Source organism: Tauraco erythrolophus, chromosome 26 (genome assembly GCF_009769465.1).
Source record: "Tauraco erythrolophus isolate bTauEry1 chromosome 26, bTauEry1.pri, whole genome shotgun sequence".
In the NCBI taxonomy this organism is placed as follows: domain Eukaryota; kingdom Metazoa; phylum Chordata; class Aves; order Musophagiformes; family Musophagidae; genus Tauraco; species Tauraco erythrolophus.
This window is the reverse complement of record NC_141490.1, coordinates 6,816,043-6,828,229: the sequence shown is the minus strand read 5'-3', so window position 1 is coordinate 6,828,229 and position 12,187 is coordinate 6,816,043.

Here is a 12,187-nt window from a genome sequence, read left to right as displayed (position 1 = left end):
AAATATATTTAATCCTTAAGATTAAATCCTTCATCCTGCATGAAGAGATGCTCTGTCGGGGAAAAGCATCCCACCGAACCATGGCAGTGCCCGCTTGTCTGCATCCCTGGGCGTGGGTGAGGATGCTGTGCATGGCCAAGGGGTGAAGGGCAGGGTACCATTCCTTGGCCAAGCAAGAAACACCCATCTGAGCAGATCATCCCTCTCCAGCACACAGCTGTGTTATTTCTGCTGCCGGGAGATAAAAGGTTGTAAATATTTCCCTGAAAACAGGTGAAACACTCACTGGCAGGGATCGAACCAAAAAGCAACAGTGGTTGGAGATATCCCACACGCTTGTGCTGCTCCTTGGGGATGTCCCATCCCCATTCCCAAGCAAGGAAATGTGCTGAGCCGCTGTGGTTTCCCCCTTGGCACGGCGAGAGGGTCTGCAGATGGGAGGGGGGGGTCACGCCAGGCTGATAACAGCCCCGGAAACCCATCAGAGACACCCGGCCCTGACCCTCTGCCTCTCGTCAAAATTACCTGCCAAAGGAGGCTCCGCTCCAGCCCTGCACCTTGTCAGCTTTTATGGTAATAAGAAACAGCTGCTCGTGGGGGATGGCAAAGCAGGAGTGAAAGGGGCTGGCGGCGGAGCGGGGAGGGGAGAAAGAATCATTCATAATTTTTTGCTCCTTGCCCAAGGCTCCAGCATGAGGCAGGGGTAGGGAGGAGGGGCCCAAAAAGGCTGGCAGTGGGAATGCTGAGGATGCTCGGACCCTCCCAAAGCCAACTCCTGGGACCTGCTCACCTGTGGATGCAGCCAACACGTGTGCTGGGGTCAATTTTTCCGGCTCGATGGGATTTCCCATTCTGCCAAGTAGGTTTTGGCTCTGATGTTGGCTCCTGACAGCATCCCGCTGTCCCAGCTCAGAGGAAAGCTTTGTGCGGAGGGGATACCATCTAGCACCAGAGCCGAGCTTCCCAGCCCAGTCTCAAGGTCATCCCCAGGAGATAAGCTCAAATTTTTACCCAAAATAGCCATTCCACACCCCAAACTGCCTGCAGATCTCAAATCACTGCTCTGTGCAGACCACAGATCTCCAAGGAGGGCTGGTCCCATGGGGATGGTTGTCCTCTGGATGTGACAGCATCATCCCTCTCTACACTCCAGCACCCCAAGCCCCCCACAGCACCCCAAATTTTCAGCTTTGGTTTTGGGATTTGCACCCTGCTTAGCGTTGGGAATAGGAGCGGGGTGAGGATTTGCATATGTGCCCAGGTCGGGTTTCTGGGAAGAGCAGCATCATCAAGGAACCAGCTCCGTAATCGGGTTAGCTACGCTAATTTTCAGGAACAGGTTGCTGCTAACGAGTTTTAATTAAAACCATCTTCATGGTGTCAGCAAGTTGAAATCAAGGGCAGCTATTCATATCAGTGGTAATTCTCCCCGCTGGATAGGCAGGCGGGCAGCAGGTAGGACCACTCGTCTGCTGGTGTTCCAATTTTGGGACAAATAAAGCAAAATTTGCCAACCCCAATGTCTCAAGCCCCTCTCGGGTCCCACACACAAAGCCCACGGTTGGCTTAGCCTCCTCCAGCAGCTTAGATGTTTTCTCACTCTCCCATCTCCCAAGCTTTCTCCAGGCTAATTTTAGCAACCACAAGGTTTCTCCAGGGCTTAATCCCACTCAAGACGGGGAAAAGGAAGAGTTTTCCTGCTGTGAAGTCACTCGCTGCTTTTTTTTTTTTTTCCATGAAAATGCAAGTTTTGGGCCTTCTGAACCTCTGGAAGAGATTTTCCCCTTCTTTTTCCCAGCCCTGGCGCTGCCCTGAGATTTCACAGCTCGTTGGAGCCACGCTTCGAGTACATCTTGAGGCTTTTAAAGACAGCTCTTTTATGCTCTCTCCAGCTTTTAAAGCTCGAGGGAGACGGGGCTGTGATGGTTTCGGATGCACCAGTTCTGCACCGTGAAACGGGATCCGTGCTGGGTACCGCTCTCCTCACCAGAGAAGGAGGGTGAGTGTATTTTGTGGGTGGAAAAAAAAAAAGGCTTCTGTCTCTGTCCTTGCAGTTCTGATGTTTGGGTCAGGCTCATGGATTGCTCAGATCAGGGATTTAATTCACCAAGATAAAAAAATTCCAGTTCAATCCATCAGTGGAACATTAAGATTGAATTCCAGGGGCTGTTTGCGTCCATGCCATTTCCCCACTCAACTCCAAATACAAGAAGAACTGAAACAGGCTTCTCATCACAGAAACACAGTATTTTCCATTTTTTCCCCAAAAAAACAAGTCTTTAGCCCAAATCTGTGGCTGCTGTTGGCTTTTTGTCTCCCTCTTGTGACTGGCTTGGAAAAGGTTTCCAGCTGGATTGTTGCGAGGAGGTGGGATGCTCCTTCCACCACATCAGGTCTCAGCTCCATGGGTTGAGCACCAAGGGGCTGTCATGACATCAGGCAAGAATTAATGGCAGCTCAAAGATCTGAATTCCCATGCAGGATTGTCCCTAAGGAATTGCAAAGGCACAAATCCTGCCTGGGCACATGCATCATTTGTCCGTTGTCAAGCCCCAGGACCAGCACCCTGATGCACTGGTGCACCAGTGCTGAAGCACTCCTAGAGAAAAGTTGTATTTTTTAGAAAAATCTCAAATCTGTCTTATTTACCAGGAATAAAAAATCCTTAATTTGCAATTAAATAAAGGGAAAAACCTGCTGGAGTGGGTTTTTTTAACCTGGCTGGCTCCAGAGCAGTCGCAGAGGGTGGGTTTTGTCCACCCACGGTGCCTTTAAGACCCCATACCACAGAAAAAACTTGGTTTTTCCCAGCGTTGGTCGGATGAAGAAGGAATTGGAAGCAGATGTTGGAGGCAGCAGTTTGTTGGACGGGGCACAGCGAGGGGTGCAAGCGGTTGGGGTCGAGCCCCCATCTTCAACCCCGGGCTCCCGTTGCTCGAGGTGGGGCTGAACTCGCCGCCCCCCCGGCCATGCGCTCGGCAGACGGGCTCCAAACCTAAACCAGATGGAAAGGGGAGGGCTTTTTTGGGGGGAGGGAATGAGGAGCTAGTGAGACAAAGTGATTCGAATAGATCATCCGCAGTGAGACAGCTGAGGTGCTCCGGGGATGGAGAATAAAATTTGGGATAAAGCCTCCAGCGATGGGTTTTTTGCTGCATCTCCCTTGCAGGGATCCCTAAAAGCATGAATGTACATCAAGCATCTGGACAGTCAGGGTTTGGTTTTTTTCCATCCTAGGAGGCAGAGTTAATCCGTCCTTCTTTCCAAGACCCAACTGATGGCAGGTTTGACAGTCCCCAGGTCTACCATCACATTTTCTCCCCATCCTTCACCCAGATCCTGCAGTGGGAGCGAGCCGTGAATGCGGCAGGGCTTGCATTTCACACGGGTAAAAAAATATAAGAAGTCCTGGTTCCCTCAGTCCTGGGGAAAATTTTGGGAGTTTTTCAGCTGAGATGGGAGAGACAGCACCCATGTGAACCCCGTGCCTCTGTTTGGGAGGATTTTGGGGTTGGCAGGAGTGTTGTATCGCCGTGCAAGACGCTGGCTGCCGCTTACAGAAAAAAAAAAAAACCTTGAGAAAACACGGTGAAATTTCCTCTTTTTACCTTATAGTTCAGAAAAAGCAGAGGAAATAGGGCAGATATGTCATCTCAATGGCCCGTCTCCACCTGCAACACAGATTTCATGGGCATCTGTGGGAAAAGCCACTGATTTTGGGGCGCTGCGTGGTGCCAGGGACGGCAGGACGATGTGCTGGCTCCGGCCAAATCCAAATTGCAATGAAAATCCACTCTTTACCCAGTGTTTTTTTTGCTGACATCCTCCCTGCAGACTGTCCTATGCAAAAAAAAAATACCAAAAATAGCCCTTTTCTTTTGCCTTCATGAGTCTGGGACTCTACATGCACAAATTCTTCCCTCTCCCTTTCCAAACCAGCCTTGGAAAAGAAGAAAATTATTGAATTAGCCAAGTTAATCAGGTGAGCTTCTGACACACCTCATTTATCTTTCTTTCGAGCCTGAGCCTGGGAGACCCAAAAATGGGATTAAGCGCAGCGATAAACAAAAGATCCCAGACGGCCAAGAGATTTGTGGATTTTCCCCTGATCTGAACTCTGGGCTGGATGGCCCAACATTTGTTTTTTATTTTTGAATAATAGGAAATGACGGAATCGGGGTTTTTCTTCCACATTTTCGTGACCAATTAAAATAGCCTGGAGGAGATGGGAAGAAGGTCTGGTAAGGTGATGGCCAGAGGGATTAACTGCTCTACCCTGGTTTGAGACCTAAACGAAGGGTCTTCTCCACCCTGTTAGTTCAGAGGGGGGGTTGCAGCTCCCATCTCCCCTCGCCCAGATACTTCCCTGCTTGAATCTCCCCATCCGGAGGGGGAGTGGGAGCTCACTTTTGGGTTATGTAGAGTGCAAGCATTGGGATGAAAACACTCGTGAAGCTTTCACAGCCTGCCTGCAGACACCCTTGGTCACCTCCATCCATCACCCTGGATCCAGCCCCTGTAGGCAATCCATCACCTGCAGGAGCCTTCTCTACCCGCATCCTCCTGATGCCTTGCAGACACAGAGCTAAATCCCTCTTCCTCCCCCCGCCTAAACCCCAGCCAGCACTGCTTGGATTTTGGCAGAAATCACATTTTCCATTTAAAAAATCCCTTCCTTGCAAACATTCCCACCACCCATCTCTATTTCATGTTCATCAGGGGGGTTTGGGTGCTACGGAGCTACTGCTTGCACTGAATGTAAGCAGCAGAGAGAAGATGCTCTGTGTCTGGAGGATGTCAACGGGGAATGGAAACGTGGCCCTAGACCTTCTCAGCAGCGCTTCTGGTTTGGGGATAAGTGGAAGTCCTTTGCTAGGATTATGAGAAATAGAGACAGAACGGGTTTCAAAGCCCTTGAGCTAAGTGAAAATTTTCTAGCAGGTTTCTCCTGCCTGCTGGCTTTTCTTCCCTGAATGAAATACGTTCCTTTGGCTGGAATTTCCTGAGAGGAGCACAGAAACCCATAGTCATGGGCTGAGAAACTATAATTGATCTCTTAATTTCTGTATTTTGAAGGAAAACCTTTTTGCTGGAAGATTTTGAAGGTGTCATAAAAAAAAAAAATAAATAATGCAAGCAGCATCTTTCCATGTAAACTCTTCTAAGAGCTGCAACCTTATTCCTAAGGCTCCTAAATCAGCAGCATTTGCTGGATGTAACTAAATAATCCAGCTTAGATCCTTGTTGGATCTAAGAAATACATCTTCACAAGAAGGTGAGCATTTTTCTTTTAGTTTAGTAGAAAACAACCCTGGAAAGACAGAATTCAGTACTGGAATTCCATATTTCCTCCAAAGCAAACAGCTTTTTTGGCTGCTTAAGGTGCCGTAAAACTGGTCCATGAGGCCTTGAATGGACTGTGAGGCTATTGAAGACATCACACAGTGATCTGGATGTGAAACCCCAGACATACATCCACAGCAGGAAAACTCAGCCCCCACGCAATTTTAGAAGGTTATTCAAGCAGAAACTTTATTTCTGCAGAATTTGTTTATGGGCTGGTGAAGAGGGAGAGCAAGAGAGATGTTTCCCTCTTGGAAAGAAGTGTTTCACACCAGCTTAAGCATGCATTGAAATTTAACCACTCAGGTCAGCTGGAAATAGCTCCTGAAGACCCTTCAAGCTGGAATTGTTGGGTTCTTCCTTTTCTCTAAGACTTTTCATCTTTTAGGGTTCGGGTTTCACGCTTCCAGCATCCCAAAGGAGTCCCAAAGCATCCCAAAGGAGTCCCAAAGCATCCCAAAGGAGTGAAGCTGGTCTGAAAGGAGGAGGAAGAGGAGGAGGTGACCTTCTCACCCCAACCCAAAAGCAGAGGAGGCATTTCCGTCCCTATAGCCACTAGATGGTGCCAAGAGAAAGAGTGTGGGAGAAACAGGGTGGGAGGAAGGAGGGGTACCCATATCACCAAAAATCCCCTGGGGATGAGGGATGTTGAGCATCGTTCCCAAATCTGAGCCTCAACACACCGACTGCAAACCGTGGAGCTGAGCCTCACGCTGAAAAACGAACAGTTTGCAGCTAAAGACCTTCCAGACTATGTCCATAGGAAGGTGGTGGCTGTGGAGCATTTAGGACCTATCCAATGGCTGTGGCAGGTGATGCAGGTATAGTGGGAAAGCCCTTGGTTGGTTTATACTGGGTTTGCAGGCTGGTTTCACTCCATGTGGTTGTGCTCACACCAAGGATGCTTTCTCCACTCCTCCTGTCTCTGTCCCCATCAGATGACCCTGGTTTCCTCAACCAGTGAAGATACGATACATGAAAAGAGGGAGACACCTCTGCCATCACGGTGGAAACTTGTAACTGTGGTGAGATGGGTCCTGGCTCACTTATCTATGGAGATGCCCAAGGAAATGAAGTGCTCCCTGCACTGTAGGGACATTCTCTCCTGCTAGCTGGGCACCCAACAGTGTAACTCCCCACAGCTGTAAACTTGCCATTTCCACTGGCACATAATTTGGAAACCTGAAAGAGCCGGGTGGATCATAAGGTGTCATCAGCCAATCTTTCATTTGCAGATCCCTTTGCTTTTGAAGCCAAACTGTTATATCATCTCCTTTACTCCTCTCTTGCAGCCAGCAGTCCTCTTTGACAGCCTGCCCCAACCTTCTTGCACTTCCCGCTCTCCTCCCATTTCTATTTTACCCATGACTTACTGGGAAAAAAACCTCACAGCTCCTGTGAAACCAGCTCCTGCCTTTCCTCAAGTTGTTGCTCCATCCTCTAAGTGTCGTTTCTTGATGTCTAGCTTGTCCACACTCACAATCAAAGCCCAAGCTCTGCAGAACCCTGATGCATCTGCAGCTCCAGGGGACCTTTCAGAGAATCATAGAATCATAGAATGGTTAGGGCTGGAAGGGACCTTCAAAGGTCATCTAGTCCAACTCCTCTGCAAGGAACCTGATAAAGTACAACCATGGAGCTCATGCTTCAGCTGAACCAAGAGCCAGAGACATGGATGTGGGTTCACCACGCTGAGATTACTGATAACAATCTCCTCGTAGGCTCCTGCTGCAGGAGAAAGCATGGTTGGAAATACTGCTGGGGTGTGGGAGACGTGGGTGCAGCGGGTGGACCTGCAGATATTGCAGCCTTCTTGCAAATCCGGGGTGCAAGATTTGGGGAGCATCTCTCGGCTGCGTTTCGAGATCAAAAGCAAACCTCACTCGGCTTCGTTTCGACGAAAGTTTGAAGCTTGAAAAAAAAAACCTACAAAAGCCAAATGAAGTTCTCTGTATCTGTCAGCCTGCTGAATTTGCCCATCCGTGCCAGGTCGCCTGGGTTGGTTTTGGGTCTCACACTCTTTATATTTCTCCTAAAAGCCCCAGTTCCCGGAATCCCATTGTTACAGATGAGCCTCCACTTTCTTTTCTTTTTAATTGTGGAGGTTTCTAGACCTGATTCCATCTCAAAAACGTGACCTCAGGCTACCTCAGAGGCTCAGAAAATCCTTGCCCGTTCCCAGAGGATCTATAAAAAGAGCTCATGAACTTTGAGGTCCTCTCCACGCCGAGGAGGGGAGGAGGGAGGATTCACAATGCTGTTTGTATTTGCCGTGAAAAAAGCTTTGTCACAGCCAGCCAGGCTTGATGAGCCAAACTCATTGCACATGTGAAGGCTTCCATTTAAACTGGAGTAGGAAAAGAGCCAAAAAGGGCAGAAAAAAAGCCAAAGTATTGGGTTTCCCATGGTTCAGCATCTCTCATGGAATAATGAAGATCAAGGAATAATGCTGTGGTGGACACTGAGATAAAACGATGGGATCCATGCTGCCATGTATGGCATTTTCTTGGGGAAACTGAGGCACAGAAGGATTTGGCTGTACTGGAAATCTGCAGCACAGCTGGTGACTGGATGTAAAGGTGCCCGAGCATCCTTTTCCCATGTGTTGTCTTCCTAACTGGCAAGAAAAAGATTTACCTGCAGCATGGGCATTTCTCAGGACTTGCCTGCAGCCAGTCAACAGAGCTGGAAAGCTGGTACATGGCACGGGGATGTGTCTCCAGGTTCCCTTTCACCCCTCTCCCTCCCTTCTCAAAGTCCTGGGATTTGCTTTCTTCATCCTGTATCATCCAAGCTGGAAAACCGATGCAACAACAATGCTGGGCTGGGCTCTCCATCCACAGCATTCCCAGAAATTGGTAGTTTCTTCTCATTTTTCCCTCCTTTATCCTGCAATCTACAGGGGGAAAGAGCAACGTGTCACTTGAACTTGCTCACCAAGCCAAGTCAAAATCCTCTGGGGAAGCTCTTTTTTGTCACTTGGGTTTGTACATAGCTTAGCACAGAGCAACCACCCACCACGGCTCGGCCATGCCATGCTCCCACGTTCCCATCCCCAGCATCCAACAGCTTTTCCTCTTTTAAAACCTAAGAAAAAAAAGGAGCAGATCAAGCTTGAAGCTAAAATCCAGGGAGAAAACCTTCTCTATTAATAAACCATGGGCCGAGCATCTCCCTCCTCACCCCTTCGCCCACATGTCTCCATCCTGGAGAACCAGCTGCGGCGTGTAGGAGAAAACGACCCTGTCACGGCTGTCTGCGCCGTGTTATTGTTAGTGTTACGTTACAAATCCTCTTTCCATGCAGAGGTCCCAGGGGGGTCATAAATGGGGCGGGGGGAGGTCAGGACCCTGCCAATAAACAAGACCCCCAGCCCCACCGCAGCCTCCCCGCAGCGGCTGGAGTGACGTGGTTGGGATTTACCCGCTGGTTTGCAGGTTTGGTCCTCCAGACCCTGGCTCCGAGATGTTCACCATCCATTCCCAGCCAGCCAGGACATGTAAATCCCCTTGGAAATACAGCACAGCAGCAGTATGATGCGGCCAGAGTTGCTTTTTACCCCTTGCAGCTTGATCTAAGCTTTTAAAATAAGGTGTAAGGAGGAATTGTTGGTTTTCCCCCATAATTAACATTTTTGGCCAACGGCGTTGCCCGGTGGCAGCCTTCAGCCAAGTATTGTTTCCCAGTGCATATTCCCAGCACAGCTCCATGGCTGTTTGTAGGCAGGATGTGCAAAAATATCTTAAAATAAACTCAGGTGTGGAGGGAAAGTCAAGGCTGATGCTCAGGGTTGGCTCCTTACGCGCGGTTTTACAAAGGCTTTTCTGCATCTCCTGATGCAAAGAGGATTTTGAGAGCATCCCGGTGGGAATCAGGCTCTAACTCTCTGCTGCGGCATTTGTGATCCCAAGTAGCAGCAGGGAAAGGGTTAACGCAAGATCCCACAGGAGAAGATCCCATCAGATCCCATTAGGAAGGTTCACAGCAGCCCACGGGGCAAATATCAGGAGCATTGTAGCCTCTTCTCACCATCTTCCCCTGCGTTGGACCATGTCATTGAGGATGTTTCTTATTAATTGAGGATATTTCTTATTAATTGAGGATAGTTCTTATTAATTGAGGATAGTTCTTACTAATATGTGGGTTTATTTTGCTGCTTAGGGTGGGAAAAGGCTGGAGAAGCCAAAAATCATGCAAGTGAGGACCAAAACTCAAGCTCTCTTGCTTGCATTCCCTTTTCCCATGTTATTCTCCAGCACCTTCTGCCCTCCCATGGGCACATCTACAGCCCTGGGTAGATATTTGCAAAATAGGTGGAGGATAAACTAAAAAATGGGACTTATCCACCATGAAAAATAAAACTCCTCAATGAATCATAGCTATCACGAAGACCATATTGTCCAAAGCATTGAGGTTTCCAGATGATTTCGGAGCTTGAACCTCCCTCAGATGACGTTGAGTGGAACCTGTGCTCCACAGGCAATGAAGATCTCCTAAAAAAATCCTGCCCACGGGTGCCGTGGGAGGGTTGCAGAGGTGGAAGCAACAGTTTGTTGCCCAAGTCCAAGTGACTTTCGGTGATGCCTCCAAAAACCCCACACCCAAAGAGCAGTTGGCTGCCCACGGACTGAAAGCTGATCTTCCCGTGCCTGACTCACGGACACGGGCTCAGCCGCTCCGAAACCACCGTGCAGGTAGTTTGCTAATAGGGAAAAAAAAAAGAAAAAGAGGAGAAAAAATTGGAAAAGAGAGGGAGAAAGAGAGAAAAAGAAGGGCTCAGCTGCATGAAGGTGCTGAGCTTGAGCTGGTGATGGAGCATCCGGGATTACTTTTGGGTCCAGCGTTGGAGTAAACTTTGAATAGCCAAAATCTGGTTAAAACCATGTTTTCTATCATTGCAAACTGGCACTTTTTGAAAGGAGGCAGCTCAGGCTGGGCTCGTAAATCTGCATCTCGAGGAGTCAAGGAGGGACCTGCATTTCTTACCACGTTGGGCCACATCATCGGTGATGCTCAGCGGTGAGGTAGAGGAGGTTTTGGGCTAGGATGCTCTCCGTGCAACGAGACACGTCGCTTGTTTTCAACATCTCTTTTACGTTGCGTCTCACCGAAAAGCAAATGTTGTAGGTGCAGCAAAGACATTTCTGTGGGTCCTCTCGTGCTGAGGTCTTGAGTGTTACCATGTACACCCCAAAAAAAAAAAAAAAAAAGAAAACCCGAGGCAAATAGCGTGGTGACTCAGAGGTATGTGTGATATCAGTTTCACATAGGGTAGATGTGAAAAGAGCTCCCCATCTCATTTCTGCCAGCGGGCCGGGTTGGTAACAGCTCCTTTTTTCAAAGGCAAGAAGGTGTTTGGTTTTTCTTTTCTTTTTCGTGTTATTTTTTTGTGTGTGTGTGTTTTGTTTTGTTTTGCAGATGCTTCACCCAGAAGGCGAGCGAAGCACTAGGCGAGCAAGATCAAGGGCTGACTAGCCACGGAGGACCTGGAGACAGGCAAAACAAAATTCGGAGGTGCAGCGAGCTGGGAACCGCAAGAATCGATACCGAGAGGTGGTTGGGTTGAGGCTCCTCAGCAGTTGTACGGTGGAGGAACCTGGGGGATGATTCAAATGCCACGCTCCAGGGTAAAAAAATGGCTTTATGGGCTTCAAATCCTTCCTCCAGATTATATTTGCAAATAGAGATGGAGCGTTTTCCCTGGAAAAACGTGCAGATCCATGCAAATCTATTGAAAGGGCTTGAGGTCGGAGATGAAAACACAAGAGTTCCTGGCTCAGGATCTGTAATAAGCTTTATTTGAGGGGATTTTAATCAATCTGCCTTGATTTGTGCCATTTTTCACAGGAGGGTGGCAAAGCCACGATGCGCTTTGGAAGGAGTGAGAAAACTCCCCATTTGTGGGAACGGGGAAACTGAGGCACGGCATGGGGACGTAACTTGCTTGCATGGATGGGACAAATCAGGGCCGGCTACAATATTTCGTGTTTATTGGAGGATTTTGGAGCTCATTTTTACAATTTTGGTGAAGTAAATCAGGGTCTGGTAAGAAAATAGCCTCGTGTCCAGGGAAACTTTGCCTGACAATAAGTCAGGGGAGGAACTGGTGCTGAGAAGGTCAAGTTCATGTCCAAAAATGCAAACAGTTGCGTATTTTGATTAAATCCCCCTTTTCTGAAGGCAGCTGATATTTTCCCACGTGAAGCTGTATTTTGCCTGTTGTAAAGGGAGCTGCTTTGCCTCTTCAAGCATCCCAATAAAGGCTGAATAAATAAATAATACAGAATATGTTCAATAAAAAATGTATATACGCGTCCTAGCCCCATCAGCCACGAGACCTTCCCCTCCACGAGAAAATATTGTCAAGACCTCAGTAAAAAAGGGGTGATTTGGGCTCGATTCAACCCAAATACCCATAAAAAACCAACGAGCCTCCACCTTTCTCAGCTTCTTTTTCCAAATGGTGAAGGCTTGGAGCATCCTGGGGACTGAGGACTTTGCCTTCATCCCTTCTGCCCGTTGAAAAGTGGTTTATTAACGAAGCCTGGTGTAATTATATCCCCTCCTCACACTACTGTAACCTTCAACAGTCCCTAAATGAATGGACTTGGTGCATTCGATCCCCAATTTCCCTCCAGCTCCATCCCCTCCCAGCCCCAAATTTCCTCTTCCCCGCCTCGTAAAAGGATTTTCTCCCCAAGAAACGCAGTTACTATTTTACTGAGGGGGTCAGGACCTTTCTTTTTTCTTTTTTCTTTCTTTTTTTTAATCCGTTTTATTGCCTGCACCGGGGAGTGAGGTTTTCCATCTGGGGAGAAGACGTGTAACGCAATCCAAAAATAAC